The sequence below is a fragment of the Trachypithecus francoisi genome, unplaced genomic scaffold (genome assembly GCF_009764315.1).
Source record: "Trachypithecus francoisi isolate TF-2019V2 unplaced genomic scaffold, Tfra_2.0 Lachesis_group20, whole genome shotgun sequence".
Classification (NCBI taxonomy): Eukaryota; Metazoa; Chordata; class Mammalia; order Primates; family Cercopithecidae; genus Trachypithecus; species Trachypithecus francoisi.
Window position 1 is genome coordinate 53,860,018 of NW_022681466.1, and position 20,706 is coordinate 53,880,723.

The 20,706-nt window shown below is 43.8% G+C and overlaps 1 long non-coding RNA gene and 1 other non-coding gene across 2 annotated transcripts; one reads left to right on the plus strand and one right to left on the minus strand.

The window, feature by feature from the left end:
- Positions 1 to 437: 437 nt before the first annotated feature.
- On the minus strand, positions 438 to 20,601 carry LOC117066515. Its single transcript, XR_004430370.1, has 3 exons — positions 20,439 to 20,601; positions 14,653 to 14,981; positions 438 to 485 (listed from the first exon to the last, which is right to left on the minus strand). It is a non-coding gene; the product is annotated as an uncharacterized LOC117066515 (long non-coding RNA).
- Positions 1,037 to 1,143, plus strand: LOC117068111. Its single transcript, XR_004430973.1, has one exon.
- Positions 20,602 to 20,706: the final 105 nt, after the last annotated feature.

Genomic DNA, 20,706 nt, shown 5'->3' on the forward strand with positions numbered 1-20,706 from the left:
ACACCTACAATCCCAGCACTTTGGAGGTCAATATGGGAGGACTGCTTGAGCCCAGGAGTAAGAGGCTGCAGTTAGCTATGATTACACCACTGCACTCCAGCCTGGGCAACAGAGTAAAACCCTGCCTGAAAAAAAAAAAAAAAATTCCAAATTTGAGAGACATTCTACAACATACCTTACCAGTACCACTTAAAATCTTTAAGGTCATCAAGGACAGGAAAAGTCTGGGAGTGTCACAGATCAGAGGAGGCTAAAGTGACATAACAACTAAATGTAATGTGATATCCTGGCTGGGATCCTGGAACTGAAAAAGGACATTTTTTAAAACAGTGAAATTGGATAGTGTGTGGAGTTTAGTTAATATTAATATACCAGGGTGCAGTGGCTCATGCCTGTAGTACCAGCTACTTGGAAGGCTGAGGCAGGAGGATCGCTTGAGTCCAGGAGTTTGAACCCATCCTGGGCAACATAGCAAGACCCTGTTTCTGAAAAGAAAAAGAATATGTATATAAAACAATGTACCAATGTTGGTTCTTTAGTTGTGACAAAAATACCTTAGTAATGTAAGATGTTAGCAATAGGGGAAATTTTGCAAGGGGTATATGGGAACTCCATACTGTCTTTACAACTTTTTTGTGAATCTAAAACCATTCTAAAATAAAAAGCTAATGAATAAAAAAGGGTACAGGGATCGGGGCCAGAGCAGAGATGACACATTTCAGATCTGTCATCCCATGCAGCGCCCCCGGGTGGACTTATCTATGTGACCTCCCTCCAAGCCTATTCATCCCTTAAAGAGGCATATCCAAGATGTTGCCCTCTGCACAGTGCTGGGTGTCCAGGTCTGCATAACAGCTCTGGGGAGCTTTGCTGCTTCAGCATCATCCCAAGGAGAAACCTTTGGGAGGGAAGCAGACATGGGTGTGAATTCAGGCACAAACACTTGAAACCTGGAGTGAAAGTTCAGTCTCTTAGAATTTTTTATTGGCAAGGACCTTAGGTGCTTGTCTCATTTTTGTAGATCAGGACACTGTGAGGCTCCCTTTTCTCCCGAACCATGGCTGGAGGCCAAGACCACCCCTCAAGGATCATTGTCAGGACCACCACGAGCTGGACAGCCTTGTTTTCCTACCTCAGATGTGAAAAAGAAAAAAAAGGAGAGAAACTAGGGCCCAGTAAAATTGAGTAATTTATTTAAAGGCCATTTAGGGCCAGTCATGGTGACTCACACCCATAATCCCAGCACTTTGGGAAGCTGAGGTGAGAGGACTGTTTGAGCCCAGAAGTTCAAAACCAGCCTAGGCAGCAGAGTGAGAACCTGTCTCAGAACAAATTAAAATAGACCAGTTAGTAGCTTCAGACACATTTCTCAACAATGTTAGTTTTTTCAATGTTAATGAAACATCCTCCCCTGCCTTTTAACGGATTCTGACTCAAAACCCCAATACATAGAACAGATAGGAAGAGAGCTGTTCTGGCTAAGGAAAGAGGTGGGAGCCTCAGTTCTATCTACACATTTACATTTTACTACCTTCCAATAGGTTAGTAAAAGGGTTCCATAGGGTTCCGAAGAGTTCTATAGGATTTCTGTGGAACCTTTGGAAGCAGAGTTTAAAATCTGTATCACTTTAAGGCTGCATATTATTCTGGTATGGGGTTATTCCTCAATTTACATAACCAGTCCCCTATTGCTGGCCATTTTATTCGGTCAAACTTTCAATTTTATGAACATTCATCTCTGCACTTATTTCTATTTTATCATGATATGGAATTTTTGGGTCAAAGGTATTTTAATGTTTTCAAGACATACTAACAAATCACTCTCCAAAATGGCTATAAGAATTTACAGTCCCAGCAGCAGTATATTAATGAGTGGCCAATTTCCCTATAAAAAAATCAACACTGGATTTTAACAGTATTTTTCATTGGCCAATCTGATACAGAAAAAAATGGAATCTAAGTATTGTTCAAATTTGCATTTCTTTGATCATTACTATGGCTAAACTTTTAGGGTGAATTTTATTGGCTATTTAAATGTTTTCCTTTGTGTTCTTTGCCCATTTTTTTCGTTTCTTTTTGTTTTTTGTTTGTTTTTTTTTTTTTTTTGAGACGGAGTCTCGCTCTGTCGCCCAGGCTGAAGTGCAGTGGCCGGATCTCAGCTCACTGCAAGCTCCGCCTCCCGGGTTTACGCCATTCTCCTGCCTCAGCCTCCCGAGTAGCTGGGACTACAGGCGCCCGCCACCTCGCCCGGCTAGTTTTTTTGTATTTTTAGTAGAGACGGGGTTTCACCGTGTTAGCCAGGATGGTCTCGATCTCCTGACCTCGTGATCCGCCCGTCTCGGCCTCCCAAAGTGCTGGGATTACAGGCTTGAGCCACCGCCACCGGCCTGCCCATTTTTTTCTATTTGGATTTTTGTTGTTGTTATTGTTTTATAAAATTTATTCACAAATTAAGACTAAACTTTTTTTTTTTTTTTTTTTGAAACAGGGTCTTGCTCTTGTCACCCAGGTGGGAGTGCAGTGATGTCATCATAGCTCACTGCAGCCTTGAACTCCAGAGCTCAAGCCATCCTCCAGCCTTAGTGTCCTTAGTAGCTGGTACTACAGGTATGCACCACTATGCATGGCTTTTTTTTTTCAGGGTCTCACTTTATTGTCCAGGCTGGTCTCAAACCAGGGCTAGGCTCAAGCAATCCTCTCACCTTGGCCTCCCAAAGTACTGGGGTTACAAGCATAAGCCACGGTGCCCAGCAACTCTTATCTATAAGTAAAGATTTCTGAATGTTAAATTTGCCTTTTGCTTATCACGTAACTTTTAAATATTTATTTCAAATCTAGCAATCTTTTTCTTTACAGTTTCTGCTGCAAGCTAAATTTTTTTTTTTTTTTTTTTTTTTTTTTTTTTTTTTTGTTGAGACGGAGTCTCGCTCTGTCGCCCAGGCTGGAGTGCAGTGGCCGGATCTCAGCTCACTGCAAGCTCCGCCTCCCGGGTTTACGCCATTCTCCTGCCTCAGCCTCCCGAGAAGCTGGGACTACAGGCGCCCGCCACCTCGCCCGGCTAGTTTTTTTTTGTAGTTTTAGTAGAGACGGGGTTTCACTGTGTTCGCCAGGATGGTCTCGATCTCCTGACCTCGTGATCCGCCCGTCTCGGCCTCCCAAAGTGCTGGGATTACAGGCTTGAGCCACCGCGCCCGGCCAAATTTTTTTATTATATTGAGAAATGTCTTCCCTACTCCAAACATTTTCTTTTAGTGGTAATTCCTCAGTGGTGGGGGGATGACTGGAGTGTAAAGGTACATACATCTAAAATAACTCCAGGAGGCCGGGCGCGGTGGCTCAAGCCTGTAATCCCAGCACTTTGGGAGGCCGAGACGGGCGGATCATGAGGTCAGGAGATCGAGACCATCCTGGCTAATACGGTGAAACCCCGTCTCTACTAAAAAATACAAAAAACGAGCCGGGCGACGAGGCGGGCGCCTGTAGTCCCAGCTACTCGGGAGGCTGAGACAGGAGAATGGCGTGAACCCGGGAGGCGGAGCTTGCAGTGAGCTGAGAGCCGGCCACTGCACTCCAGCCTGGGCGGCAGAGCAAGACTCCGTCTCAAAAAAAAAAAATAAATAAAATAAAATAAAATAACTCCAGGACATCTAAAGGGCAGCTTCACTGCCCGAGCTCTAGCTGATGACCTTTCTTCTCCTTGAAGCTTTCAGCATACTCCATTGCATGAAGATTTGGTCAGTCCAGATTACTGAGGAAGAATCCTGTAATATTTTGTGACATCTTTTGTTCATTTTTATTTAATTTCCACTCCTGTTCCTTGAACACAGCTTCTACAAATTTACTTGCCAGACACACCTCTAGATAATAGGATATAAAGTGAACAAAATGAAGACCCTGCCCTCATGGAGTTTATAGTTTGAGTAAAGGAAGACAGAAAATAAAAAAAAAATAAGGATGTAAATATGTAGTTTGCTAGTTGGCAATAAAGGATGCTTTGGAGAAAAATAAATCTGCATCAGAGGGATAAATATGCAGTACTTACTACATTGTGTTGTAACTCCTCCCCCACTAGACTGAGTGCTTTTTGAGGTCATAGATTTTGTTTTATCAATCCCTATAGTTGACTAGTCCAGTGCCTGGAAAAGAGCACATGTCTAATAAAAATAGAAAAGCAATATAGGTTACACCTGAGTGAGGCTGCCTTGGCCCAATTCAATCTCTGCCACTAGTTAATCATGACCTTGAATAAGGTACTCAGTTCTGTATGCCTCAGTTTCCTTACCTTAAAAATGAAGACTGGCCAGGCACGGTGGCTTACACCTGTAATCCCAGCAGTTTGGGAGGCTGAGGCAGGTGGATCACCTGAGGTCAGGAGTTCAAGACCAGCCTGAACAACATGATGAAACCCCATCTCTACTAAAAATACAAAATTAGCCAGGCGTGGTGGTACATGCCTGTAATCCCAGCTACTTGGGAGGCTGAGGCAGAAGAATCGCTTGAACCTGGTGGGGGTGTAGGTTGCAGTGAGCTAGATTGTTCCATTGTACTCTATCCTGGGCAACAAGAGTGAAACTCTGTCTCAAAAAAAAAAAAAAAAAAAAATGAAGGCAAAGAAGGTACCATCCTCATAGGGTTGCTAAGAGAATTAAGTAAGATAATATATTAAAGCACTTAAAATTGTCCCTCTGCATAGGTAGTACTCAACAAATGACAACTGTTACTTCTCAGCAATGGTCTGTAATCTGAATGCATTCCAACAACATGGACCTTAGGGCAATGAAAATAATTTACTGTCAGTTGAAGATATTGCTAGTGCTAGAGTCCAATTCTGAATTGACACCAGTATATCACGCAGCCCAAATGCTATCTGAGACATTTACCCAGAACATGGCGGCATGAGCAACTGACACAGCCCCTGGCTGTCCTTTCATGAACTTCAGACCCCACTGTGCATCCAGCAGCCCACCAGAATGGAGGCTCTCTGCCTTGTTACCAGGTTTGGGAATATGGCATTAAAAATAGGATTGTCGAGCCAGAGGCAGTGGCTCACACCTGTAATCCCAGTACTTTGGGAGGCCGAGGCAGGCAGATCACCTGAGGTCAGGAGCTCAAGACCAGCCTGGCCAACATGGTGAAACCCCATCTCTACTAAAAATACTAAAATTAGCCAGACGTGGTGACGCACACCTGTAGTCCCAGCTACTTGGGAGGCTGAGGCAGGAGGATTGCTTGAGCCTGGTAGGCAGAGGTTGCAGTGAGCCAAGATCACGCTGCTGTATTTCAGTCTGGGTGACAGAGTAAGATCCTGTCTCAAAAAAAAAAAAAAAAAAATTGGATTGTCCAGATTTATTTGGTGATAACATGTTCTGACAGTATTTAGCCTACAGGCCATGTACATTTTCATCATCTCTTCTCAGTGAAGGGATTGCCTGGAGTGATGTCATGTGTCTAGAAATATTGCCTTCTAAATTGTCAACAAAGTAAAAGAAAGTGATTTCTTAAATTTGTCTGGGGATGCTGTAGTTTGCAAAGCACTCTCCTATCCATTATCGTTCAATCTGCAAGCAAACACTCCAGAGAGGCAAGACAGGGTGATCATTTCCACTTAACGGTGATGAAATTGAGACTTACGTAGTTAAGCCTCAGCCAAGTTCTTCTCACTCATGATTCTGTCTCTATGCCCTAAATGAGGTTTCTCACAAATCCTGGGTTCCCTCAAACTAGTCAACATGTTGATATGCACCCTTTATCTTGGTATTTATCAATTTTTATGTATTTTTCAGCATATCCAAAACTTCCCCATGTTTAGAGCCACAAAGTGTATAACTATCTATTTTTTTTCAGGTTGGGTGAAGCCGACCTCAATCCACTGGAGCAGCATGAACCTTCTGCACCCAATACCTTACAGATCTCTGTCATGGGGGCCAACAACCCCTGGTTGTAGGATGAAGGCTAGAATTCTGAAGTGACTCCAAACAGGTCCATAGTTGCCCTGAGTAATAATGATGACAGTTGATCTGTTACCACGGCACAAATCAAGGCGTACTGGAAAATATACTCTGCTATATACTCAGGTCAGTAACTTTTAAAAAATTGGTGGTATGTAGCACACTGAAATAAGTTTGCTAACTTATTATACCATGTAAGGATAGTAAATCATCATCATCATCATCAACATCATCATCAAATAACAATATAGGGACATTTTGACACCAAGAAGGTAGGAGAAATAGAATCTCAGTAGAAGGGACAGTACATTTAGCTTTATGAAGAACTCACAAATCATCCTAATATTTCCTGTTCTAACGAGGTCTGTGTAAAACACTTCATCAGGCACTTGCTCTAGGGCTGGCATTTGAAATCACTGCTCTGGGAATTATAACATCATTTCTACACTTTTTGGCCTGGTATCCTTAACTCCTGCTATGTTCAGAGCCAAAGAATTCCAGACCTAAGAAGATAAAGCATGGACTAACAATAAAGGTTCTCTGCACATCTGAGATGGCACCAAGACTTGTGAATCATTCTTTCTGGATATACTATTAAAAGCAGTGGGGGCCAAGCGCAGTGGCTCATGCCTGTAATCCCAGCACTTTGGGAGGCCAAGGTGGGAGGATCACAAGGTCAGGAGTTCGAGACCAGCCTGGTGAGCATGGTGAAACCCTGTCTCTACTAAAAATACAAAAAATTAGCCGGCCATGGTGGCATGCACCTGTAGTCCCAGCTACTTCGGAGGCTGAGGCAGGAGAATTGCTTGAACCCGGCAGGTGCAGGTTGCAGTGAGCCGAGACTGTGTCACTACACTCCAGCCTGGGCAACAGAGCGAGACTCTGTCTCAAAAAAAAAAAAAAAAAAGCAGTGAACATGATATAATTAAGTATTGTTTGGAACAGTACATTTGTTTTAGTAGTGGTTGGAACAACATGTTAATCCCAGGAAGTCTTAACCTGGGAATAATTATGGAACCTGCAGTTAGCAGAGAGAAGTGCCTGATTGGATGCCACAAGTTACTGCAACTCATGGAGAAGTTGTCATTCATAGATGAGATCCTGACCTTTGTATGTTACCAATACCCACATTAAAAAGCCCTATTGTGAACATTTGGGCGGACATTATTATTATTATTATCATTTAGAGAAACAGGGTCTCACTCTGTTGCCCATGCTAGAGAGCAGCGACATGATCATAGCTCACTGTAAGCTCAAACTTTTGGGCTTAAGTAATCCTCCCACCTTAGCCTTCTGAGTAGCTAGGACAACAGGTTCATGCCACCATGCGTTGCTTATTTTTTTTGTTTTATTTTTTGGTAGAGTTGAGGGTCTCTTTATGTTGCCCAGGCTGGTCTTAAACTCCTGGCCTCAAGTGATCCTCCCACTCAGCATTCCAAAGTGCTTGGGTTACAGGCATGCGCTACTGTTCCCAGTCCAGACATTATAAATGTCATTATAAAGTGAAAAGCATATTACTAAAAAAAGCAAGAGGAGAGAGAGAATATTTTTTGAGTGTCTATCATGTGTCAGACACATGCAAGCAAACCAAATACCATTCACAATAACCTTCAAAACTAGCTATCCTTATTTTATGAGTGAGGAAATTGATGTAGATGATAGAGAACTAGAACAAGATCACATAGCTGGAAAGTGACAGAGTTCAAGTCTATTTGAATCTGAAACCATGCTTTCTGTATAATATTACTAGTGAAAAGAGAACCTAGACCTAGAGTCACACCATCTTTTAGCATGATGAAATATAAACCACTGGAACCAAAAGTACTTGCAGATTAAAACTAAAGGGGGACTTCTTAAAGCTGATAAATACCATCTATGAAAAACCTACCAATAACATTATTCTGAATGCTGAAAGACTGAATGGTAGAAGACTGTTTCCTAAGATCGGGGACAAGGCAAGGAAGTTTTGCTCTCATCACTTTCATTCAGCTATTCATTGGAGGTCCTAGACAGTTTAATAAGTCAAGAAAAATAAATAAATGGCCTAAATATTGGAAGGGAAGACATAAAACTGTTTTTATTTATAGATTAATAAGATTAGAGAATCCTCATGAATGTAGAAAGCAAGCCACTAGAACTAATAAATGGATTTAGCAAGGCTGCAAAAAGAGTCAATATAAAAAATTCAAGTGTATTTCTATATACCAGCAATGAACTACTGGAAAATAAAATTTAAAAACTAATGCCAGCCTGGTGTGGTGGCTCACACCTATAAACCCAGCTCTTTGGGAGGCTGCAGCCGGAAGATCGATTGAGCCCAGGTCAATCGAGATCAGCTCGGGTAACATAGCAAGAGAGACCTCATATCTACAAGACAAACAAAAAAGAATCCACAGCTCATGGAACTTAAAATATTTATTGGATGTAAATTACAGCTCAATAAAGTTGATTTTAAAAATAAAAATTAAATTTTGCATTGAAAATTTTAAAAATAAATTCCTAGTTGTGTCCTTGTACTAGCAACTGTAAAGAAAGAATTGCACAGACCCAGTCTCAGGTTGTGAACATGTGCTCTTTATTTGGAAATGATGGCCTATGCGGGTAAACAGAGGTAAAATGTCTGACCAAATAAAAGAAACTAATTGCTCCAAGATTTGATTTTTATTACTAGAGTACTACTTAAAATCTGAATGTATCAACAACAGGTTTTGAAGGCAGGAGACAAGAGTAAAGTCACAGGGACAGCCAATGGAGAGAATTAATGAGGCCATGAGAATCTCACATAGGGCCGTAGGAAAGTCATTAAATGCTCTCCTATCTTCAATCTTGAAAGGGTTCCTGAGAGGAATCAAGACTGAAGGCTTTAGGAAGAGAGGATATGCACACTCTAGTAGCCAGGAGTTCTGAGGTTACAGTAGGCATTTCCCAGTCCAGGAGAGTAATATTAAACAGAAATAATGTGTCATGGATGGACCCATTGTAGGCATGTATCCTAAAGAAATACTGGGCCAGGCATGGTGGTTCATGCCTATAATCCCAACACTTTGGAAGGCCAAGGTTGGAGGACTGCCTGAGCCCAGGAGTTCAAGACCAGCCTGGACAACATAGTGAGACTCTGTCTCTACAAAAAATTTTTTTAAATTACCCGGGTGGGCCCAGCGTGATGGCTCATGCCTGTAATCCCAGCACTTTGGGAGGCTGAGGTGGGTGAACCACAAGATCAGGAGATCGAGACCATCCTGGCTAACACGGTGAAACACTGTCTCTACTAAAAATACAAAAAATTAGCCAGACATGGTGGCGCACACCTGTAGTCCCAGCTACTCAGGAGGCTGAGGCAGGAGAATCTCTTGAACCCGGGGGTTGGAGGTTCAGTGAGCCAAGATCGCTCCACTGCACTCCAGCCTGGGCAACAGAGCAAGACTGTCTCAAAAAGAAAAAATTACCCAGGTGTGGTGGCATGTGCCTAAAGTCCCAGCTGCTCAGGAGGCTGGGGTTGCAGGATTACTTGAGCCTAGGAAATTGAGTCTACAGTGAGCAAGGATAGTGCCACTGCACCTCTGCCTGGGCCACAGAGCCAGAGCTATCTCTTAAAAAAAAAAAATTGTACACGTGCATAAGAAAACATGGATGGGAATACTTATTGAAGAGTTGCTTGTGAGAAAAAAAAAAAAAAGGAGAAATGAGAAAGGATTTAACGAAGGAAGGCACAAAGTCACATCTGTTTTGGAGCAGATCCTATCAGTTCTCCACCCATATGACCTAGCACTTACCATGTCTGTGTGTGTCAACTGACTTCCAATTGATAGCACAAGCACCTCCTTGACTGAAGCCTTTTTCTGGCCACCAGAGCCCTCTCTGCCCATATGGCAGGCCAAAAATCCTGAGTCAATGTGCCTCTGAAGTAGCCCTCGATCAATGGCAGATGGAAGTCACTAGATAAACACTCCAGCTTTCTTTAGGACGGTTGTGTACTACACTGGCTCCCAGTTTCCCCATGGAGTTGAGCTCCAGTTTTACGTACAGTGATGACTTGCTTGAAAAAATGCCCGTTATTGGCTTCCTTCCCTTCCCTGTCTCACTTCCGCATTACCCTCACCTCCCACATAAAGTAAAATCACTTAAATCCTGTCTCAAGGTCACCCTTCAAATTCAGCATTATGAAAGAACAAAGCACATTAATAAATAGATTATGAAAAGATCCTCATAATATATTAAGTGAAAAAGCATTTTATAGAACAATATGTATAGTATAATAGCATATATTTTGAAAACACAAAAAATAGAACCATACTTCGTTTTTTCTTGAGACAGAGTCTTCCTCTGTCATCTAGGCTGGAGTGCAGTGGCACTATCTCAGCTCACTGCAACCTCTGCCTCCTGGGTTCGAGTGATTCTCGTGCCTCAGCCTCCCAAGTAGCTGGGACTAGGGGTGTTTGCCACCACACCCAGCAATTTTTTGTATTTTTTGTAGAGACAGGGTTTCACCATGTTGACCAGGCTGGTATAGAATTCCTGAGCTCCAGCAATCTGCCCACCTCAGCCTCCCAAAGTGCTGGGATTACAGATGCGAGCCACAGCACCCAGCTGAGAACCATACATTTAAAAATGTGCATGTGTGTGTGCAAATGCCAAGAATCTATTCATGAATTACTTGTGATTTTATTTTATTTTATTTATATTGAGACAGGGTCTTGCTCTGTCACACAGGCTGGAGTGCAGGGGTGCAATCACAGCTCATTGCAGCGTTGACCTCCTGGGCTCAAGCTACTCTCTTGCCTCAGCCTCCAGAGTAGCTGAGACTACAAGTGCCCACCACCATGCTCAGCTAATTTTGTTTTTATTAGTATTTGTATAGACAAAGTTTTGCCATGTTGCCTAGGCTGGTCTCAAACTCCCGGGCTCAAGCAATCCTCCTGTCTCAAAGTACTGGGATTACAAGCACCGCACTCGGCCACTGCACTTGGCCTCCTTGTGTTTCTGAAAGTAAATTTAAAATACTTTATAATGGATGGAAGAGCTCAGTTTACATCAGCTTAAACCAACACTGGGCACTGGGGATGCCTAGCAAAATAGGAGCCCAGTCTCTGCCCTTGGGGAGCTTGTAGAGCATTAAAGGCAACAGACGAGTAAACATCTGCAAGGCCAGGTGGCAAGTACTATGACAGACATAAGCAGAGGGACTGCAGTAACCCAGAGGTGGGGCCCGACCAGCCATTTGTAGAAAAAATTCATTCTTCCCCTACCTGCCCTGCAAGTCTTAGGTACACTTCAACCCAAACGGCTAGAGCTCAGTCAGCAGAGCTGAAGGTATAACGATTAAGAATTAAGCAAATCAGGTACTTACCACCCAGTCAGAATACAGTTTTAATGGAAGGATAATGACATCCCTGGAGCAATGTCCTGGAGCAGGAATTTATCAGTGTTTCTAGCACCCCCAGGAATTTCTAGCGGACAATTACATTGACACATTGCCCCTAGCTTTTCAGATCTCTCACCAGCCTCCCCTCCAGGACCTCCCACCCCTGCCCCATGCTCTGAGATCAGCCCACTGAGCAACCTTCTGCTGAGGATTTAGCTTTCCATGGAGGCTTGCTAAGGGAAGAAAATGTACTTGAGGAGGCAAGCGTTACAACCCTGCTGTCACTGGAAGGCAATCAACTGGCCAGTTTCTTGCTTCTGGGACCTTATTACAAGGCCCCTTAGCCCAGTCCTTCCCAACTTTGCTGCATATTAGAATCTACTGGGGAGCTTTTCAAAATCCTGATGCCTACGTCACACCTCATACCTACTAAATTGTGTGTCGAGTGGGGAGGAGGTGACCAGGCAGCGGTGTGCTAAAGCTGGCTGCTACCTAGCTCTGGAGAACCTATTGTGTACATCTCTTCCCAATTCTGTCTTCAGTGATGTCATACTAGTAGCTTGAAATTAACCATGGCCGGGCACGGTGGCTCATGCCTGTAATCCCAGCACTTTGGGGGGCCACGGCGGGTGGATCACCTGAGGTCAGGAGTTCGAGACCAGGCTGGCCAACAGGGTGAAACCCCGTCTCTACTTCAAACAAACAAACAAACAAACAAATTAGCCAGGCGTGGTGGCACATGCCTGTAATCCCAGCTACTTGGGAGGCTGAGGCAGGAGAATTGCTTGAACCCAGGAGGCAGAGGTTGCAGTGAGCCAAGATCGTTCTATTGCACTCCAGCCTGGGCAACAGAGCAAGACTCTGTCTCAAAAAAAAAAAGAAGAAATTAACTATGATTGAAGTTTTTATGCCATGGATATCGGTTATAAATCAGGGCTTTCTTTTCTTTCTAAACAGCCGATTGTTAAAATATTTACCAGCATACCACTGAAACCAGGCATCAGTATTTTTTGAATATGCTCAGGTGATTCCAATGTGCAGCAGTCTGGAAACCACAACTGTCTTAGTCTTTCCGAAATAATGCTCATTGTAGTCTTGGATAATTTGGTTTCACCTGATAACCCTAGCAATAGCTTTTTAAGGCTGTGTCTGTCTAATCTGGGACCACTGTCTCTGAGGACTTTCAGCAAGGACAATCTTTATTCTGCCTTGGAGGCTGAGCTCTGTAACATGGTATATTGGGGTGGATAGGTGGTAATTTTGTGTATGGTTCATTGCTGCCCTTTTGATGAAAAATACCTTGTTGTATTTGGATTCTAAGCTGAAAATAGATCCACAGAATATTGTCTGTATAACATTATGAAACCTTCCTCATTTTACTGATGTGTCCAATGCATGTGAGTTATACTTTCATTTATTAAGGCTTAAGATGTCAAAGTGATAAAGGGCACTTACAAATGTTAAGCATAACAATTTTGTAATCTATTTTTAAACTTTCTTTTTTACCAACTTTAAGATAAAATGTTCACCACTCATCTGGGAAGAAGGAAGTTTGGGACACTGCCAGACTCACATGGCCAAGGACATGGGTCAGGGCTGAGGTTTGGTCCTGTGGTTTGGAGCTGGGAGAAATATCCCATCCAGGGACTGAAAGATGGAGAGGGGTAAGATGAGGCCAACATCCTGAGATACATGCAAAGGGAACTCTCCTGGGGCTCAGAGCCTGTGTTGTTAGGATGGGAAGAGGCCCAGCTGTGGGGGAAAAAGGACCAGGTGGTACATGAACTTAGATGTGCCTGGCCTCCCCCAGTCCCCAGCTTGTTGCCATGTCCTGTCTCTATCGTAGTTGCTAATGGCTCCCTGACTGATTCTTCCACTGTCTTGTCTGGCTTCTCTTGTTATATCTTCCAGTAGCTGATCCTGAACATGCACGTTGTCCTTCAGCAATACCAAATGCCTATGAGGTTTGTAGCCTTGCTCTTACTCTCTCTTATCAAGCCTCCACCTTCACTTTGGCATTGATGACTTTATCCCCTGTCACAAGACTGATGGAGGGCCTGTAGGGGCTCAGAAAAATGGACGAAGGAAGATGGGAGAAGCATTTTACAATTTACTAAGATTTAAGTATCACACCTCATCTCCCCAATCAACTCCCCAAACAGAAGAGCACTGGAAATGGAGATACCAGGAAAATAATGACAAGTAAGCAATGCACAAAAGTGAGGAAAGAGGCCAGGAGTTGTGGCTTATGCTTGTAATCCCAAGACTTTGGGAGGCTGAGGCATGAGGATTGCTTCAGCACAGGAGTTTGAGAACAGCCTGGGCTGTCTCATAGTGAGACCCTATCTCTAAAAATAAAAATAAAAAAAGTGAGGAAGGGAACTACCGAGCCCAAGTGGCTACTCTGTGTCAGGCATTGTGCTAGATATTTCATATAGTAATATATGACCTTAGTTAATTTTCTCAATATTACCTTCAACTGCAAAATAGGTGTTATTATGCCCATTGTACAGATGAGGAAACAAGCGCGTGTCAAGTCCCCAAGGTCAGACAGCTAGAAAGTTTTTCACAGAATCACATAAATAAGATTATATACATAAGAGTGCATGTTTCAAATAAATATTGCAGACATTGAATGTCTAAATTCTTCAGGGGAGAGAGAGATCCAGATTGACTTGTATCAGAAAAACACTTCATGAAAGATCTGAGGCTACAGCCCAGTGCAGTGGCTCACGCCTGTAATCCTGGCACTTTAGGAGGCCGAGGCAGGCAGATTCTAATGAGCAACAAGGCAAAACCCCAACTCTACAAAATACAAAAAAGTTAGTCGGCTGTGGTGGCACATGCCTGTAGTCCCAGCGACTCAGGAGGCTGAGGTGGGAGGATCACCTGAGCCCAGGGAGGTTGAGGTTCTCAAAAAAAAAAAAAAAAAGACGACAAAGAAGAAGATCTGAGGCTCCAACAGCAAAGCCTTAAAAGTGAGTAGAACTTGAGACTTGAGTAGAAGAAGAGGTAGACAGATAAGCCAGGCCCCAAGCATGGAGACAGAGAATGGACGGGGTGTGACCCAGAGGAATGTGTGTGCTAAAAGGTCAGAGGTGATCCTACTGCCTTCTGCTAACAGTTTTGGGTAAGAAATGTTAAAAAAAAAAAAAAGTGTCATGCACCCAGTGAGAGGCGTCCCTGGCTGCCAGGCTTGAAAGGGTAAGCATTCTCTGCCTATCCTTCCTGGTACTCCATAGCATCACTTCTTTGCCCCTTCCCTCCAGCCGTGGGGTACAGTGGGAAGCCGGCCAGCCCCAGCTTTGTCACTCACTAGATGTGTGAGATTTGGTAAGGTACCTTGCCTTCCCGAGTCTGTTTCTTCATTTGCAAAATGGGATATATTGATGATTGATCACATGAGATAACAGGTGTTGAGCACCCAGCACTGTTGAATATGAGTTGCTCCTTTTGTAGTCCTTTAATCTTCCTGGGCCTGGTCCAGGTTCTGCAAAGTCTCTGCAGACAACTTATGGGGTGAGCCAGTTCTTGGAAGAAAGGGAAGATCACCTCCCACTTCCTGCACATTATATTCCTGCTTATGCATTCTGATGTCCTGCTTGCTTTTTTAGGCTCTAAGTGCTATCCTGCTGACTCACTTCCGACTTCTCGTTCATCATGCTCAGCTCCTGAAAATGGAACAAAATGGAAAAGGCCGGAAATTGTACTGTCTGATGATGTGTTTAAGGGGCCAGCCACTCCACGTGGATGGAATGCTGGGGACATGAACTGAGTGGTGCCCAAAATGATTTCTCCACTGGACACTTGGGACACTTTGCCTTGGATTGTAATACCTGTACTAATAATAACCATCCCACTTACTGCCAGCAAGCCCCAGGCTATGTGCTTTCCATGGATTGTCTCTTTGAATTATCACAACTGCAGATGTCAGGGAACCTCTCTATTTCACAGACAAAAAAAAAAAAAAATTCACACTAAGATAGCTTAAGGAACTTGCCCAAGGTCACACAGCTGGTAAGGGACAGATTAAGGATTCAAACCCATGATCTAGATTTGTGCTGTCTAACATAGTAGCTACTAGCCACATGTGGCTAATGAATTTTGTTTTCCTTTTTTTTTTTTTTTTGAGATAGGGTCTCACTCTGCTGCTCAGGCTAAAGTGCAGTGGCATGATCACGGCTCACTGCAGCCTCGACCTCCCTGGGTTCAGGTGATCCTCCCACTTCAGCCTCTTGAGTTGCAGGGACTACAGGCACATGACATGGTTAATTTTTTTTTGTTTTTCTTTTTTTTTTTTTTTGAGACGGAGTCTCGCTCTGCCACCCAGGCTGGAGTGCAGTGGCCGGATCTCAGCTCACTGCAAGCTCCGCCTCCCGGGTTTAAGCCATTCTCCTGCCTCAGCCTCCCGAGTAGCTGGGACTACAGGCGCCCGCCGCCTCGCCCGGCTAGCTTTTTTTTTTGTATTTTTTAGTAGAGACGGGGTTTCACCGTGTTAGCCAGGATGGTCTCGAACTCCTGACCTCGTGATCCGCCCGTCTCGGCCTCCCAAAGTGCTGGGATTACAGGCTTGAGCCACCGCGCCAGGCCAATTTTTTTTTGTTTTTCAATAGAGATGGGGTTTCACTATGTTGCCCAGGCTGGTCTTGAACTTCTGGGCTAAAGTGATCCTCCCACCTTGGCCTCCCAAATTGCTGGGATTACAGGTGTGAGCCATCACACCTGGCCTCTTTTAACTTTTTAGTGTGACTACTAGAACACAAAATTTCATATGTGGCTCTCATATTTCTCTAGGACAGCACTGATCTAAACCATAAACATTATTAAATGATCATCAGACCAATGATTTCCCAATGTTTTGGACAAATTTTTGAGCACAACTCCTCAATTTGTATATTCTTATTTATTCATAAATGCTATACATTTGTACTACTCTGTAATATTGTGTACATTATAAAACATTGACAAAACGGATATTTTTAAAATATGAAATAAAAAATAGAAACAGAAGAAGTTGTACTAATTTCTTCCAGGAGCCTCGTGGGTCACTTTGTGTACCCCCCACCACGGTGTGCACACACCATTTTGGAAATTCTTGTACCCAGAGAGACTTAGAGCTCCTGGGGGCAGAGATTTTAACACAGATGATCCCTGACTTATGATGGTTTGGTTTTTCTAGTTTACCATGATTTGAAAGTGATGCCCATTCAGTAGAAAGTGTACTTTGAGTCCCCCTTCAACTACTCTGCTTCTCTTTCTTTTTTTTTTTTTTTTTTTTTTTTTTTTTTTTTTTTTTGAGATAGTCTCACTCTGTCGCCCAGGCTGAAGTACAGTGACGTGCAAGCTCCGCCTCCTGAGTTCACGCCATTCTCCTGCGTCAGCCTCCCAGGCCGGCTAATTTTTTGTATTTTTAGTAGAGACAGGGTTTCACCATGTTAGCCAGGATGGTCTTGATCTTGTGATCTGCCTGCTTTGGCCTCGCAAAGTACTGGGATTACAGGCCTGAGCCACCGCGCTCGGCCTCAACCATTCAGCTTTCATTTTCACTACAGTATTCACTAAATTATGAGATATTCAACATTTTATTATAAAATAGACTATGCTAGATGATCTTGCAGAACTGTAGGCTAATGTCAGTGTTCTGCGCACATTAAGGTAGGTTAGGCTACGATCTTCAGTAGGTTAGGGTATTAAATGCATTTTCTTTTTTTTTTTTTGAGACGGGAGTCTCGCTCTGTCGCCCGGACTGGAGTGCAGTGGCCGGTTCTCAGCTCACTGCAAGCTCCGCCTCCCGGGTTTACGCCATTCTCCTGCCTCAGCCTCCTGAGTAGCTGGGACTACAGGCGCCCGCCACCACGCCCGGCTAGTTTTTGTATTTTTAGTAGAGACGGGGTTTCACCGTGTTAGCCAGGATGGTCTCGATCTCCTGACCTCGTGATCCGCCCGTCTCGGCCTCCCAAAGTGCTGGGATTACAGGCTTGAGCCACCGCGCCCGGCCTTAAATGCATTTTCAATATACAATGGGCTTACTGGGACACAAACATATCATGAGTCCAGGAGCATCTGTACATCTATCTCTCTCACAGTTGAAGTTAGCACCATGCCTACATAAAATCGGTGCTCAATACATGTTTGTGGAAGGAATAAATAACTCTTAATGTACAATTGTTTTCTCATGGGTTAGATTAATTTATTTATTTCACATGTATCAAGCACTTTCTATGTGTTATTATAGTAGTATACTAAGCGCTGAAAAAGAAAGTTTACAAAGACTAAGCTCCTTTACTCTAGGCCTGTCCTTCTTAAGCTCTAGTGTTTACAAGAATGACCTGGAGAGCTTGTTAAACAGATTCCTCCTCTCCTCCCCCAATTCTTATTCAGTAGGTCTGAGGTGAAACCAGATAATTTGCTGAACATCTAAGAAGCTTTTAGGGAACTACACTTTGGAGGAGAGTGCTGTGCACTGGATAATTGGAACCATCTCAAATATTATGTGAGGGTGAGTGTTGAAGAGAATTTATATTGCATTTTCACTATTTGCCAAGCATGTTTTAACATATCACCTCATTTAACCCTTATATCGACCTCATGAGTCATGTATTATTATTTCAGTCGAGGCGACTGAGATTGAGAAAGGTAAGTTAAGTTGTCTAAGCTACAGAGTAAGTAAATGGCAGAGCTTGGGTTTGTACCCACTTCTGCACTCAGTAATTCAGGCAAATCTGTAGCAAGTGTCTTCTTTTTTTTCCAGCCACTGTCCTAAGGAACTGGGTATACAACATTGAGTGAGACAGATAAGCTCTCTGTCCCTGGTCAAACTCAACAAGCACTTAAAATATAGATATGAGGGAGGCAGTGTCATGGAGATATACAACAGAAACATATACTCTAGAACAGAGTTAGAACTTTCCAGGAAAAAAAGTAAAATTTACATGAAGACCTGAGGGATGAATTAGAGCAGTGAAGGATGGGCGGGAAGTGTTTTGGGCTGAAGATATGCATGAAGGCTTGAAAGTATTCAAGGAGCTGCAGGAAGTTCAGAATGTCTGAAGTGTAGAGAGTGGAGGAGAGAGATAAGACCCTTGAGGCAGGTAGGCAGAAACCAGATCATGCCAGGCTATTTAGGGGTACAGCCAGCCTTTTTTTTTTTTTTTTTGACAGGATCTCACTGTCACCCAGGCTGGAGTGCAGTGGTGGGATCTCAGCTCACTGTGGCCTCTACCTCCCTGGCTCAAGCTATCCTCCCACTTCAGCCTCTTCAGTAGCTGGGACTAGAGACATGTGTACCACTAATTTTTGTATTTTTTGTAGACACAGGGTTTTGCCACATTGCCCAGACTGATCTTGAACTCCTGAGCTCAAGGGATCCACCTACCTTGGCCTCACAAAGTGTTGGTATTACAGTTGTGAGCCACTGCCCCTGGTCTCAAATTTGTATATTTTAAAATTTACTATGCCCCCAGAGGGGGATGGATCAAAGGAGAGCTAGCTTGTAGGCAGGGAAGTGGTTGAAGATGTTAGTGGTGTAAATTTGGGTAAATGCTGTGTGACTGGGAAGAAGCAGAAGTGAGAGGGATTTAAAATTGTTTAAGACTTGATGATTCAGCTTGGGCAACATGGCAAAACCCCATCTCTACAAAAAAATACAAAAATTAGCCAGGTGTGGTGGTGTGTGCCTGCAGCTACTTGGGAGGCTGAGGTGGGAGGATCACTTGAGCCCAAGAGGTAGAGGCTGCAGTGGGCTGTGATCACGCCACTGCACTCCAGCCTGGGCAACAGAGACCATGTCCCCCCCCCAAAAAAAATAAAAATAAAAAGGCTTGATGATTGATTGATTGGAAGGGACAATGTGGACAGGCAAAGGAGGGATTGAAGATGACCTCCAAGTTTCTGACTACACTATGCAGTTTCAGTAGGGATAAGGTTCTGTAAGCTTATTATTTCACATTTTAAAAGAAGGGTAAATTCAGATAAATCAAGTGATGTAAAGGAAAGATGCTATTTTAGTAAGATTTCAATGACAGAAACTTACTTGATAGAAAATATGGGAGAGGCTGGAGGCGGTGACTCACGCCTGTAATCCTAGCACTTTGGGAGGCCAAGGTGGGAGGTGGGAGGATCTCTTGAGCCTAGGAATTTGAGACCAACCTGGGCAACATATTGAGACCCTGTTTCTAAAAAATTAAAGAATCAGCCGATATGGTGGTGCACATCTGTAATCCCAGCTACTTGGGAAGCTGAGGTGGGAAGATTGCTTGAGCCGGGAGTTGGAGGCTGCAATGAGCTAGGACTGTGCCACTGCAGTCTAGCCTGGGTGACAGAACGTGACCCTGTTAAGAAAGAAAGATGGAAGAAAAGTATTATTTTTGTGGTCAAGTTTACTTTTTTGTTTTAATTTGCACTAACAACTTTATCATCTGTTGACAGTGGAGTTCTGAATGCTGGAGATTCCTCCTCTTTTTTTTTTTGAGACGGAGTCTAGCTCTGTCGCCCAGGCTGGAGTGCAGTGGCCGGATCTCAGCTCACTGCAAGCTCCGCCTCCCGGGTTTACGCCATTCTCCTGCCTCAGCCTCCCGAGTAGCTGGGACTACAGGCGTCCGCCACCTCGCCCGGCTAGTTTTTTGTATTTTTTTTTTTAGTAGAGACGGGGTTTCACCGTGTTAGCCAGGATGGTCTCGATCTCCTGACCTCGTGATCCGGCCGTCTCGGCCTCCCAAAGTGCTGGGATTACAGCCTGGAGCCACCGCGCCCGGCCGATTCCTCCTCTTTTTGCCAAGATCAGGATTAACTATGGAGAGGACCGGCCGTAGACTATGAACTGTCAGTCTACTGAGTTTCTTTTGTGACTGTCTTCTTGTTGAGTGACCTTGGACCTTGACTTTCTGAAGCTCAGCATTCCCTTTTTCTTCCTCTATTTTTCCCCTACACTTGACATCTTAAGTGGCATATTAGACGGCTCGGGGATCAGTGGACCAGTGGTGATTTGGGGTCCGCCTTCTTCGTCTAGGTCCCGCCCACTTTAAGACCCCACCCCTTTCCTAAGCCCCGCCCCTGGAAGAGGTTGTCTCGCTATGACAGCAAATTCTCCACAATCGTGTCCTAGAGGAGCTATAAAGGGTGGGACTTACATCAATCTTTTTTTCCATTTGTCAGGTCAAGTGTCTATCTGGCCCAGGTTCCCTCCTACTTCATTTTCAACCCAAGGATTGGTTACTCTGTTTTTTGCCTCTGGCTCATGATTGGTTCTTTCATTCCGCCCCTCTCTTCCAGCTTTTGCAGGCGGGATTAGCACGCAGCTTCCTGCTCCTGCCAAAAAATAAATAAATAATGAAAGAAGAAAAAAGAGGAGAGAGGCGAAAGAAAAATGCTACAAAGATCTTTGCTTTTTCATTGGCT